The 11845-nt window shown below is 43.3% G+C and overlaps 1 non-coding gene and 1 pseudogene across 1 annotated transcript; both read right to left on the reverse strand.

Annotated features, from left to right (window-relative positions):
* Positions 1 to 7917: 7917 nt before the first annotated feature.
* On the reverse strand, positions 7918 to 8004 carry LOC132228950 (U6 spliceosomal RNA; annotated as a pseudogene).
* Positions 8005 to 10988: 2984 nt separating this feature from the next.
* On the reverse strand, positions 10989 to 11107 carry LOC132229013 (small nucleolar RNA SNORA21). Its single transcript, XR_009451592.1, has one exon. It is a non-coding gene; the product is annotated as a small nucleolar RNA SNORA21 (small nucleolar RNA).
* Positions 11108 to 11845: the final 738 nt, after the last annotated feature.

Consider the following 11845-nt stretch of genomic DNA (forward strand, 5'->3'; position numbering starts at 1 on the left):
CAAACCAATCAAAATTTTAATTTGGTCATTGCCTCTCACAGTTTTTTGTTAAAACTGTAAGCCTATAATACCTGTCTCAGTAGTTTTGCATCCTCTTCTCCAAAGGTAACAAAGTTTCTGTTCATTTCAAGAAACAATTAATTACACTTAATTTGTGCAAAGGAAATGGTCTTATTTTTAAATGACTGAATGCATATGTAAGAAAAATTTCAAACAAAATAATTTATTTTCTTGATCTAGTTTCCTTTTCCATTTAGTAAATGTTTTGAGTAAAGAAAAAAGGTAAAAAAAATTTTAATGACCCTACCTAGAGAATGGAACTTCCCTATTATAGTTGGCAATATTGTGCTCTGTAGTATAAAGATTTAAAAATCCTAGAACTTCTAGTTCTCAGAATTGTGAAATACAACAAAAATGATTTTCCTCTTTTGTCCACTGACTTTACTTCGCAAGTTATTTATAGAATGAAAATTGTACATGTGGTCTCTGACTTACAATAGTTCAATTTACAATTTTTCGACCGTACAATGGTGCCAAAGCAATATACATTCAGTAGAAGTGGCTAAGTTAGGCTATGATGTTTGGGAGCCTAAATCCATTTTCAACTTAATGATATTTTCAAGTTACTATGGATTTATCAGGACGTAGCCCTCTCATAAGCATCTGTAGTTAAGTTTCCTTATACTCAAATCTGTTGCCTTTTCAGTTTGAATATCTTTTTATGTTGTGAAGAATATTTTAGAACCATTCCTTTGTTTCCCCAGTCATAGTATTGAGAGCATTTTGTTCCCAGTGGGAATGTACTGTTAAGTTACCTTATAATTTTTAAAAGAATTCATATATTCTCTGTATTATTAATCATAGAAAGTTCTGAAGCAGATCTTTTATTGAATTTCCCATAAAACTCTTGGGCCATAATTTAAAGTCTCAATAAAATCAGTATTTCTGAAAACATCTTATAGTCCATAGATTATTTACTAGTAAAGTTAAAAGTCTGTCATAATTGATGGATCAAGTTTCTCCATTTTCCATAATTTTACAACTGTACTCCAGCTGCTGGTAATAAAGAGTTATCTAAATAGAGAAAGGGCAAGAATATGTCTGAAATACAAAATAAAATGAGTCAGTACTTACATCACTGAGTCAGTTTGATTTTCATGGACAGCTGTCCTCACCATTTAGTAAAAGGTTATACTGACTATGTAGCTGGTAGCTTATTTCACAAAAATTTGTGTCGATAAATAAAAGTATAATATGCTGAAAAATCTGACCTGTCACTTCTCTATTTTGATCAGTAACTGCAGATTATCTTCCCAATCATACCCCATGACTATATTGAGATTTTATGGCTTAATTTTTATTAACTTGAAAGTTTGTGGAATTGGCAGACTATCCCACATTATTTCTTATTGTTCAGTCAGGTAAATATTAAGGCATATTGTACCTAAATTATTTTTTAAATTTATTTTTATTTTTCAATTACAGTTGATAATATTATTTTATATTAGTTTCAGGTGTGCAGCCTAGTGGTTTGACATTTATATAATTTACAAAGTGATTTCCCCTGATAAGGCTAGTACCCACCTGGTATCACACATAGTTAATAACAACATTATTGGCTACATTTACTATGATATACTTCACTTTTCATGATTATTTTGTAACTGCCAATTTGTACTTCTTAATTTCTTCACCTTTTTTACCTATCCCCTGAACCATCCCCGCCTCCCTGTGTGGCAACTATCCTCTGTATTTGAGCCAGTTTCTGTTTTGTTTGTTCATTTATTTTGTTAAGTGAAATCCTGTGGCTTTTGACTTTATCTGATTTATTTTACTTGGTATAATTCTCTCTAGGTCTATCCAAGTTGTCACAAATGGTAAGATTTCATTCTTTAAAAATTGATTGATTGACTTTAGAGAGGAAGAGAGAGAGAAACATACCATATTTTTCCATGTATAAGATGCCCCCACTTTTCTAACCCAAAATTAAGAAATTAACATTTTAAACATGTTGCTGGTTTTTCTCTTAAGGCCTTCTTTTTTGGCATCTTAAGGAGTTCTTCCTGTTTTCTCCACTGTCTGATCATACACTCAGTGGGAAGAGGTTCAGATTGTCTCTCTGCAGCTCTATTTCCATGCTCTTTTGCATAGCTGATTACATTCAGTTTAAATTTTGCAGAGTAAAACAATTGCTTACTGGTATTTATCTTTTTATTTTTTGACATCTTTATGGGCTCAGAACACTCCAGTCCCTATTGCATCTGTGCATTCTCCACCTCCAATTAAAGCAGCAGCTAATGTCAGTAACAATCAGACTCATGATTGCAGGAAACCTGTTTGACAAGGTATGGGAAGCTATGCACCGCACGGTTCCCTCTGTGGCTGACTTCCATGTATAAGATGCCCCTCAATTTTCAGTCTAAGGATTTTAGAAAAAAAAAGTGTCTTATACATGGGAAAATACAGTAGATTTGTTCCATTTATTTATGCATTCATTGGTTGTACTCTGACCTGAAACATTGGTATATAGGGACAATACTCTAACCAACTGAGCTACCTAGGCAGGGTAGCCATTCTGATAGGTGTGAGGTGGTCTCATTGTGCTTTTAATTTGCATTTTTCTGATGATTAGTGATGTTGGGTATCTTTTCATATGTCTATTGGATATCTATGTCCTCTTCAGAGAAATATCTGTTTAGCTCTTCAGCCATTTTTTAATTGGATTGTTTGCTTTTTAGGTATTGAGTTGTCTTGGTTCTTTATAAATTTTGGATATTCATCCTTTAACAGCGTATCCTATCTAATAAAAGAGAAACATGGTAATTAGTGTACATCCGCTACCCTTCCCATTGGCTAATCAGGGCGATATGCAAATTAACTGCCAGCCAAGATGGCGGCCGGCAGCCAGGCAGCTTGAAGCGAACATGAGGCTTGCTTGCTTCAGTGACGGAGGACTCAAACGTTCCCCTCCTGCCGCTGCTGGCCTCTGAGCTTGCAGTTTGAAATGTTGTTACAAATATAGAAGCTAAATAAAACCCCAGAAACCTGCTTTCAGCCAGCCAGGATCTCAGAGCTGGAGGTGAAACAGTGTTTTGATTATAGAACCCAAACAAACCAGATACCTGCTTTCAGCACCCGAGGCCTAAGAGGTGGAGCCAAGCCTCAGAGCTAAAGCTGGCCCAGAATAAAATAAAATAAAAAGAAAAAAAGGAGCGGTTGGGAGCTTCAGTCACCTGCAAGCCTGAAAAGAGCCCTCAGCCCCTCACCCAGACTGGCCAGGCACCCCAGTGGGGATCCCCACCCTGAAGGGTGTGTGACCAGCTGCAAACACCCATCATCCCCTCATCCAGGCTGGCCAGGCACCCCAGTGGGGACCCCCACCCTGATCCAGGACACCCTTCAGGGCAAACCAGCCGGCCCCCACCCATGCACCAGGCCTCTATCCTATATAGTAAAAGTGTAATATGCCTCCCAGCACTGGGATCAGCGGAGCCATGAGGCCTCCCAGCACTGGGATCAGCATGACAGGGGGCAGCGCCAAAACCCCCTGATCACCCTGCGGCTCTGTGTGTGACAGGGGCGGGGCCACAACCTCCCTATCCGCCCTGCTCTGTTCGTGACAGGGGAAGGCACCCCAACCCCCTTATCCGCCCTGCTCTGTGCCTGATAGGTGGGAGCTCCCCAACCCCCTGATCACCCTGGGGCTCTGTGTGTGAAAGGGTGTGGCGCCCCAAACCCCTGATCGGCCCTGCTCTGTGTGTGACAGGGTGCAGTGCCCCAACCCCCTGATCGGCCCTGCTCTGTGTGTGACAGAGTGAGGCGCCCCAATACCCCCATCCCCCAAGCGCCCTGCTCTGTGTGTGACAGGGTAGAGCCATAACCTCCCCATCGGCCCTGCCCTGAGTGTGACAGTGGTGGCTCCCCAACGCCCTGATCGGCCCTGCTCTGTGGGTGATAGAGGGCGGTGCCTCAACCGCCCCCCACGGGCCCTGCTCTGTGTGTGACAGGGTAGAGCCATAACCTCCCCATTGGCCCTGCCTTGAGTGTGACAGTGGTGGCTCCCCAACGCCCTGATCGGCCCTGCTCTGTGGGTGATAGAGGGCGGTGTCCCAACCGCCCCCCACGGGCCCTGCTCTGTGTGTGACAGGGTAGAGCCATAACCTCCCCATCTGCCCTGCCCTGATTGTGACAGGGTGCGGCACCCCAACCCCCTGATCCGCGCTGCTCTGTGTGTGACAGGGGGCAGCTCCCCAACCTCCTGATCCACCCTGCTCTGTGCGTGACAGGGTACGGAGCCCCAACCCCCCTGATGGGCCCTGCTCTGTGCGTGAAGGGGTGGCATCGCAACCTCCCAATCCGCCCTGCTCTGTGCATGACAGGGGGCGGCGCCCCAACTCCCCAATCAGCCCTGCTCTGAGCCCGACCAGGCGCTGCACCTAGGGATTGGGCCTGCCCTCTGCCACCCGGGAGCAGGCCTAAGCCAGCAGGTCGTTATCTCCCGAGGGGTCCCAGACTGTGATAGGGCACAGGCTGGGCTGAGGGACCACCCCTCTCCCCGGAGTGCACAAATTTTTGTGCACCGGGCCTCTAGTCTATAATAATAAAAGCATAATATGCTAATTAGATCAGACAGCTGAATGAGCTTCCTGACATCCTTCCTGACGAAGCCATGGCAGTGGGGGCCAAGGCAGAGGCAGTTAGGGGCAATCAGGCAGTCAGGCGAGAAGTTAGGGGTGATCAGGCAGTCAGGCAAAGGGGTTAGGGGCAATCAGGCAGGCAGGAGAGCAGTCTCGGGTGATCAGGCAGGCAGGCAGAGGCGGTTAGTGGCAATCAGGCAGTCAGGAGAGTGGTTAGGGGCGATCAGGCACTCAGAGTGGTTAGGGGCGATCAGGCAGGTGAACGGTTAGGAGCCAGTGGTCCCGGATTGTGAGAGGGCACAGGCCGGGCTGAGAGAACCCCCCTCCCCCCCCCCCCCCCGCGCACGAATTTTGTGCACTAGGCCTCTAGTGTATATATATAATATCTTTCACTCTGTAGGTTGTCTTCATGTTGTTGATGGTTTCCTGTACAAAAACTTTTTAGTTTGGTGTGGTCCCATTTGTTTATTTTTTCTTTTGTTTTTCTTGCCTGAGGAGATATATCAAATATATATACATAAGAGAAACAGAGTTAAATGCCTATATTTTCTTTAATGAGGTTTATGCTTTGAGTATTACATTTAAGTCTTTAATCCATTTTGAACTTATTACTGTATACAGTGTAAAAAGGTGTTCTAGTTTAATATTTTTACATGTATCTGTCTAGTTTTCCCAGCACCATTTATTGAATACACAGTCTTTAGCTCATTGTCTGTTTTTGTCTTCTTTGTCATAGATTTGACTATATAGGTGTGGGTTTATCTCTGGGCTCTCTATTCTGTTCCAATGATATATGTATTTGTTTTTATGCCAGTACCATGCCGATTTGGTTAATATAGCTTTATAGTATTAGGTAGTGTGATACCTTCAACTTTGTTTTTAAGATTGCTGAGGTTATTCTATTGTAGTTTCATATAAATTTAGGATTATTCTAGTTCTGTAAAAATACCATTGCTACTTTGATAGGGATTACACTGAATCTATAGATTGCTTTTGATAGTATGAACTTTTTAACAATGTTAATTCTAGTTATGAGCATGGTGTATGCTTCCACTTATTTGTATATTCTTCAGGGTCTTACATTTTTTTGAGTACAAGTCTTGTATCCTTTAGTTAAATTTATTTCTAGTTATTTAATTTTTTATGCAATGTAAAATGGGATTCTTAATTTTTTTTCTGATAATTTGTTTTTGGTGTATAAACATGCAATTCATTTTGGAATATTAGTTTTGTATCCTGCTCCTTACTGAATTCATTTATTAGTTCTAATAGTATTTTTTTTAGCTTCTTTTTGTTTGTTTGTTAATCCTCACCTGAGGATATTTTCCCAAGGGAGGGAGGGAGGGAGAGAGAAACATTGGCATGAGAGAGAGACAAATCGATTGCTTGCCTCCCACTCATGCCCTGACCGTGATTGAGGCTACAACTGAGGTACATGCCCTTGACCAGAATTGAACCCAAGACCCAGTCCATGGGCTGATGCTCTATCCACTGAGCCAAACTGGCTAGGGCCAATAGTATTTTTGTTATTGGAATTTTTAGGGTTTTCTCTATATAGTATTATGTCATCTGCAAATAATGACTGTTTTCCTTCTTTCTTTCCAATCTGAATGTGTGTGTTTCTCTTCTCAGCTTGCTGTGGTTAGGACTTTCAACATTATGTTTAATGAAAGTGGTAGAAGTGAACATTCTTGTATTGTTCCTGGTTTTAAGGAAAACCATTTTAGCTTTTCCTCACGGAGTATGATGTTAGCTGTGGTTTTGTCATATAAGGCCTTTATTTTGTCAAGGTATGTCTTCTCTATTCCCAATTGGTTGAGAGTATTTATTATAAATGGATGTTAGATTTTGACAAATGCTTTTACTGCATCTATTGATGTGATCATGTGATTTTTATCTTTCATTATGTTTATGTGGTGTATCACATTAATTGATTTGCAGATATTGAGCTAACCTTGTGTCCCAGGAATAAATCCCACTTGATCATGGTGTATAACCTTTTCTAATATATTGCTGAATTTGGTTTGATAATATACTGTTGAGAATGTTAAGGTGTTTTGTTTTTTTAATATATTCTTATTGATTTCAGAGAAGAAGGGAGAGGGAGATAGAGAGAAAAATATCAATGATGAGAGACAATCATTGATCAGCTGCCCCCTACACACACCCTGAACACCCCATTCTCAGGATCAAGCCCGCAACCCGGGCATGTGACCTGACCAGGAAGTGAACTGTGACCTCCTGGTTCATGGGTCGATGCTCAAGCACTGAACCACACTGGCTGGGCTGTTTTTTGTAATTTGTCTTGTTTTGCTATCAGGGTAATGTTGGCCTCATAGAGCCTTTTCTCTTACATTTTTTGGAGTAGTTTGAGAAACCTAGGTGTTAATACTTCTTTGAATGTTTGATAAAACTCACCCTTAAAGCCTTTAGGTTCAGGACTTTTGTTTGTTCAGGGATTTTTTATTATTGATTCAATGTCGTTAGTAGTAATTAGTCCATTGAGATTTTCCGTTTCTTCTTGACTCAGTATTGGAAGATTGTATGTTTCTAGTAATTTATTTCTTCCAAATTATCCAATTTGTTGACATGTAATTCTTTGTAGTATTATATTTTTTTAAATTTCTGTTATATCAATTGTCACATCTCTTCTTTCATAGCTGATTTTATTTATTTGGTTCCTCTCTTTTTTCTGATGAGTCTGGTTAAAGGTTTATCAATTTTGCTTATATTTTCAAAGAAGAAGCTCTTGATTTCATTGACTTTTTGTATTTTTTTACTCATTTTTTAAATTTATATTTTTATCTTTATTGTTGAAAGTAGTACAGATGTACCCTTTTTTCTCCCATTGACCCTTTCTAACCCATCTTCTTCCTCCTCCCCCTCCCCACAGGCCTTAACCACCCTATTGTCTCTGTCCATGTGTTTTATATATATATGCATACAAGTTCTTTGGTTAATCTCTTCCAACCTATCCACTGACCCCTACCTTCCCTCTGAGATTCATTAGTCTGTTCCATGTTTCTTTGTCTCTGGATCTATTTGGTTCATTAGTTTATTTTGTTATTTAGATTCCACATATGAGTGAGATCATGTAATACTTGTCTTTCGCTGTCTGGCTTATTTCACTTAGCATAATACTCTCCAGGTCCCTCAATACTGTCTCAAAGGGTAAGATATTCTTTTTTACTGCTGCATAGTATTCCATAGTGTAAATTTACCACAGCTTTTTTATCCACTAATCTACTGATAGGCACTTGGACTGTTTCCAGAAAAAACAGAATATATAGAACATTTCAAAAATTTTCATGTCATCCTTGTGCAGGGTCTATGTTAATCTTTTCAATATCATTCTAGTTTTATAACCTTACTTATTTCATGTCTGATCCCTATTATTTCCTTAACTAGAGGTCCGTTGCAGGAAGATTCCTGCAAGAATAGGGCTTCATTCCGCCTCTGCTGCCTCGGCTCCCTCCCGCCTCCTACCGCCTCCCGTATCCTCCCACTGCTGCCTGCCGCCTCCTCCCGCCGCCTCCCGACTCCCACTGCCCACCACCACCCGCCGAAGCGCCCCGCACCCCGCCACCCACCACACCCTGGCTCCCCTTCCACCTCCTGCCTCTGCCGCATTGGCTCCGTTCCTGTCTCTGCCGCCTCTACTTTGCTCCCTTCTGCAGTGCTTGGCTTCTTCTATGTTGTTTTTGGTCTTCGCTCCCAGCCGGTATATGCAAATTAACTGCCATCTTGGATGGGTTAATTTGCATATAGTTGCTCTGATTGGCCGGTGGGTGTAGCGAAGGTATGGTCAATTAGCATCTTTGTCTTTTATTAGTGTAGATTCTACTCGCTTTGGGCTTTGTTGGTTTTGTTGTTGTTTTCCTAGTTCCTTTAGGTTTCAGATTAAATTTTTTTAAATTTTTTTATTGATTTTTAGATTGGAAGGGAGATATAGAAACATCAATGATGAGAGAGAATATTGATTGGCTGCCTCCCACACACCCCCTACTGGGCATCGGGCCTGAAACCTAGGCATGTTCCCTTGACTGGAATCTAACCTGGGACCCTTCAGTCTGCAGGCCGATGCTCTATCCCAGTGATGGTGAACCTTTGAGCTCAGCATGTCAGCATTTTGAAAAACCCTAACTTAACTCTGGTGCCGTGTCACATATAGAAATTTTTTGATATTTGCAACCATAGTAAAACAAAGACTTATATATTTGATATTTATTTTATACTAGAGGCCTGGTGCACAAAAATTTGTGCACTCGGGGGGGGAGGGGTGGTCCCTCAGCCCGGCCTGTGCCCTCTCACAGTCTGGGACCCCTCAGGAGATAACGACCTGCTGGCTTAGGCCTGCTCCCGGGTGGCAGAGGGCAGGCCCAATCCCTAGGTGCAGCGCCTGGTCGGGCTCAGAGCAGGGCTGATTGGGGAGTTGGGGCGCCGCCCCCTGTCATGCACAGAGCAGGGCGGATTGGGAGGTTGCGATGCCAACCTCAGTCACACTCAGGGTAGGGCCGATTGGGGGGTTGGGGCACCGCCCCCTGTCACACTCAAGGCAGGGTCAGTGGGGAGGTTGTGACACCACCCCGTCATGCACAGAGCAGGGCCCATCAGGGGGTTGGGGCTCCGTACCCTGTCACACACAGAGCAGGGCCGATCAGGGGGTTGAGGAGCTCCCCCCTGTCACACACAGAGCAGGACGGATCAGGGGGTTGGGGTGCGGCACCCTGTCACACTCAGGGCAGGGCCAATCAGGGGGTTGGTGCACCGCAGCCTGTCACACACAGAGCTTCAGGGTGATCAGGGGGTTGGGGAGCTCCTCCCTATCAGTCACAGAGCAGGGCTGATCAGGGGGTTGGGGCACCTTCCCCTGTCACAAACAGAGCAGGGCGGATAGGGAGGTTGTGGCCCCGCCCTTGTCACACACAGAGCCACAGGGCAATCAGGGGGTTTTGGCGCTGCCCCCTGTCACTCTGATCCCGGTGCCAGGAGGCCTCGCGGCTCCGCTGATCCCGGTGCTGGGAGGCATATTACCCTTTTACTATATAGGATAGAGGCCTGGTGCACGGGTGGGGGCCAGCTGGTTTGTTCCGAGGGGTGTCCTGGATCAGGGTGGGGGTCCCCACTGGGGTGCCTGGCCAGTCTGGGTGAGGGGCTGAGGGCTCTTTTCAGGCTGCCAGGTGATTGAAGCTCCCAACTGCTCCTTTTTTTCTTTTTTTTAATTCTGGGCCAGCTTTAGCTCTGAGGCTTGGCTCCAGCTCTTAGGCCTCGGGTGCTGAAAGCAGGTATCTAGTTTGTTTGGGTTCTATAATCGAAACACTGTTTCAACTCCAGCTCTGAGATCCCAGCTGGCTGAAAGCAGGTTTCTGGGGTTTTGTTTAGCTCAGGGGTGCGCAGACTTTTTGACTCGAGGGCCACAATGGGTTCTTAAACTGGACCGGAGGGCCGGAACAAAAGCATGGATGTAGTGTTTGTGTGAACTAATATAAATTCAAAGTAAACATTATTACATAAAATGGTACGGTCTTTTTTTTTTTTAGTTTTATTCATTTCAAATGGGCCGGATCCGGCCCGCGGGCCTTAGTTTACCCACGGCTGGTTTAGCTTCTATATTTGTAACAATGTTTCAAACTGCAAGCTCAGAGGCCAGCAGCGGCAGGCGGGGAACGTTGGAGTCCTTCGTCACTGAAGCAAGCAAGCCTCATGTTCACTTCAAGCTGCCTGGCTGCCGGCCGCCATCTTGGCTGGCAGTTAATTTGCATATCGCCCTGATTAGCCAATGGGAGGGTTGCGGAGATAAAGCTAATTACCATGTTTCTCTTTTATTAGATAGGATATTTAAATGCTATTTAACAAAGAAAAATCAACCAAAAAAATGAGTTCGTGTGTCACCTCTGACACACGTGTCATAGGTTCGCCATCACTGCTCTATCTACTGAGCCAAACCAGCTAGGGCTAAGGTTAGATTTTTTACTTGAGATATTTCTTGTTTCTTGTGGTAGGCCTGTATTGTTATAAATTTCCCTTAGTATAGCTTTTGCTGTGTCCAATAGATTTTTGGATTGTGATGTTTTCATTTTCATTTGCTCAAGGTATATTTTTATTTATCTCTTGATCTCACTATTAACCCATTCATTGTTTACTAACATGTCATTTAGCCTCCACATGTTTGTGTGTTATTCAGGGGGTTTTTTTCTCTGTAATTAATTTCTAGTCTTATACTTTTGTGGTCAGAGAAGATACTTGATGTGATTTCAGTCATCTTAAACTTATGGAGACTTGGCTTTTTTTGTGTTTTTTTTAAAATATATTTTATTGATTTTTTTTTTACTTTTTTTTTTTTTTTTTACACCTTGTCACACCACCAATTGAAGCAAAGCAACACAACACACTGCCACTTCACCCAAAAGCAGTGTTTTTCCTTTGCCCTTTCTTGACGGCTCATATTTTATTGATTTTTTACAGAGAGGAAGGGAGAGGGATAGAGAGTTAGAAACATCAATGAGAGAGAAACATCGACCAGCTGCCTCCTGCACACCTCCCACTGGGGATGTGCCCGCAACCAAGGCACATGCCCCCGACCGGAATCGAACCTGGAGCCCTCCAGTCCACAGGCCGACGCTCTATCCACTGAGCCAAACCAGTTTGGCAAGACTTGTTTTATAGCCCAACATTTGGTTCACCTAAAAAATATTCACTGTGTGCTTGGGAAGAATGTATATTCTTCTGATTTGTTATGAAATGCTCGGAAAATATCAAATCTATCTGGTCTGTGTGCTATTTAAGGCCACTGTTTCTTGTGGATTTTCTCTGGATGATCCAGAGATTTTAATCCACATGGAATTTATTCTTTGTTGATGCTGCATTGTGGGTTTTTTGTTTCATGCTGTAACTTAAGGATTGCATTTCTATTTTCTTCCCATTAGAATAGCACAATTTATTGAATGCACTTTCCTCCTTCTAGTCATTTGTAGTTTTATAATACTTTATCTTTATACTAGAGGCCTGGTGCATCAATTTGTGCATGGGTGGGGTCCAGCTGGCTCGCCCCAATTGGGGCCATCTGGGCCGGCCAGCTGTGGGGAGGTTCCGCGGGAGGTTGGCCACCAGCCCCGCACCCAATCAGGGTGGGAGGATTGATTAGGGGCCGGGCCGGCCGGGGGTGGGGCCATGGGTCATTTCAGTTGTTCCAGTCGCTTGGCTTTTAT

The sequence above is a fragment of the Myotis daubentonii genome, chromosome 2 (genome assembly GCF_963259705.1).
Source record: "Myotis daubentonii chromosome 2, mMyoDau2.1, whole genome shotgun sequence".
Lineage (NCBI taxonomy): Eukaryota > Metazoa > Chordata > Mammalia > Chiroptera > Vespertilionidae > Myotis > Myotis daubentonii.